We start from the raw sequence: 2887 nt of genomic DNA on the forward strand, positions 1-2887 counted from the left end.
AGACACTCATTTAAAAGAGAGGTTAGGTTAATTTTTTTCTCTCAGAGTGTCGGGAGTCTTTGGCACTCTCTCCCTGAGAAGCTGGTGGAAGCAGAGCCCTTCAATATTTTCAAAGCAGAGGTAGATAGTTTCTTGTTAAGCAAGTGGTTGAAATGTTACCTGGGGTAGGTGGGAATGTGTATTTGAGGTTACAATCATATTAGCCATGATCATATTGAATGGTGGAGCAGGCTTCAGGTGCTGAATGATTCATGTATTTCTAATTTGACCAGAAAACCTACCAGTTATGGAAGCTAAAGTTCCTCTTAGACTACAGAATAGAACATAGAACCTAGAACAGTACAGCACAGTACAGGCCCTTCGGCCCACAATGCTGCGCCAAACTTTTACCCTAAACCTAAGGTCTATCTAACCTCCACCCTTACCTTATACTATTATCCAAATGCCTATCTAATTGCTGCTTAAATGCCCCTAATGAGGCCAACTCCACTACCGTCTCCGGCAATGCATTCCACACCCCTACCAGTCACAGCATATAACTAATCTAATCCATTCTTACATTCTATTTCTGCCTTGTTTTGGAACTCCTCTATACTTCATATATTCAGCTTGGTTCTCAACTGTACTATGAATCTTATAGTTGTCATACACACCTTTTATTCTGCCTAGGCATTGGGTGTCATTTCTTTCCCCTCAAGGGAATGTGTATGCTCTGTACCCAAATTAATATCCCATTTCTCATCTTGTTGGTGATAGTCGTTACTGACATTGAAGCAGCACTAATATTACTTGCCATTTCTCATCTCAAACTTTGATGTGGTCCAAGTCCAGCTGCAAGTGGGCACGAACCGTTTCATTCTCTGAAAAATTGTGAGTGGATTTGAACATTTTATAAGCAGAAGTCTCACTTCTGATATTATGATGGATGCATGGTTATGACAAAGTGGCAAACACTAATTGAACAGAGGAGTGCACTGAGAGACAGATGTCCTGGTGCTGAGGTAAATCATCTCCAACATCCAAAAGCACCATCTTTACGCCCCATAAGTGAAAACATGTTTTGCATATCTGCGCTAACAAAGTCTTTAGTTAGCTAAAGACTTCAATCAGTCACCCCTCAGTGGTGAGAGAACCAACACTGGGGCAAAACTGATTTGATCTCACCTTCATTAACCTATTTATTTGCCTGTCTCAGAAGCATCTGCCCCTGATGAGTAGGAGTTCTGTCACACCGTTCGTTTGAAAACAAAATCCTATTCACAGACTGAGGACACTGTCCTTCAAGTTGTGTGGTGTTGTGTTAAATGGGATTACCTCACGACTAGATCCAGCAGGTCAAAACTAAGGCAATTAGAGACATTGGAAGCAGCAGAATTGCACCTGCAAACTCATGGCACAGCATATCCCTTATTCTACCATTACCATCAAACCAGGCATATACTGGTTCAAGTAAAAGTGTAGAGAGCATGCCAGGAGCAGCACTAGGTGCATTTAAAAATGATATGCCATCATGGTGAATGTACAACACATGACAATAAACATGCAAAGCAATAAAAGCATTACATTATAAACAGAACTGAGGAATATCAGAACTAATATACCAAATTAAGATTCTGTAGTCCTGTCTCATCCAGTTGTGAATGATGGTGGACAATTAAACAACTCACAGGAGCTAGATGTTCCATGAAAATTGTCATCCACTATGACAGTGGAGCCCATCATGGGTATAAAAGATTGTGTTTCTAGTCATATTAATCCAGAATTGCAAACAGATGTCATCCTGAACTTCTTCTTAATGACTCATTATCACAGATACCAGTTTTCAGTCAATTAATTCACCATATGGTATCTGAAAACAGATGACAGTGATCAGTCTATGAATCATGACAATGTTCAGACTATAGTGCTGAAGACTTGAGCTCCAAAATCACAACACATCTAGCTAAGCTCTTCTAGTGCAGCTACAATGTAGATATCTATCTGATAATGTGGAAATTTACCCAGGTATGTCCGATCATAGAGAATAAGATATACTTACCCTGACCAATGACGGCCTCATGAATTTAACCTCAACTATAAGCATTGTATTGGAAGACCCCATGGGAGATAATGGCCAGCATTCTCTCTAATTTTCATCCCAGCTGCACGGGATTCTAACGACTGTGCATGGTTGTGACTTGTGGCCATTGTGCATGGAATCTTGAAGAGGAAACGTTGGTGGTGGTGCGTTGGTAACGACATTGGACTAGTAACCCCAGAACCCCAGGCAAATGTTCTGGTGACAACAAGGTGCAGGGCTGGATGAACACAGCAGGCCAAGCAGCATCATAGGAGCAGAGAGGCTGACGTTTCGGGCCTAGACCTTCATCAGAAAAGGGGGAGGGGAAGGGGGTTTTGAAATAAATAGGGAGAGAGTGGGAGGCGGATAGAAGAGGGATAGAGGAGAGGATAGGTGGAGAGGAAACAAACAGGTCGAAGAGGCGGGGATGGAGCCAGGAAAGGTGAGTGTAGGTAGGGAGTTAGGAAGGGGATTGGTCAGTCCAGGGAGGACGGACAGGTCAAGGGGGCGGGGTGAGGTTGGTCGGTAGGAGATGGAGGTGCGGCTTGAGGTGGGAGGAGGGAATAGGTGGGAGGAAGAACAGGTTAGGGAGGCAGGGACGAGCTGGACTGGTTTTGGGATGCGGTGGGGGGAGGGGAGATTTTGAAACTTGTGAAATCCACATTGATACCATTGGGCTGCAGGGTTCCCAAGCGGAATATGAGTTGCTGTTCCTGCAACCTTCGGGTGGCATCGTTGTGGCACTGCAGGAGGCCCAGGATGGACATGTCGTCTGAGGAATGGGAGGGGGAGTTGAAATGGTTCGCAACTGGGAGGTGCAGTTGTTTA

The sequence above is a fragment of the Rhincodon typus genome, chromosome 11 (assembly GCF_021869965.1).
Source record: "Rhincodon typus isolate 14 chromosome 11, sRhiTyp1.1, whole genome shotgun sequence".
NCBI classification, from domain to species: domain Eukaryota; kingdom Metazoa; phylum Chordata; class Chondrichthyes; order Orectolobiformes; family Rhincodontidae; genus Rhincodon; species Rhincodon typus.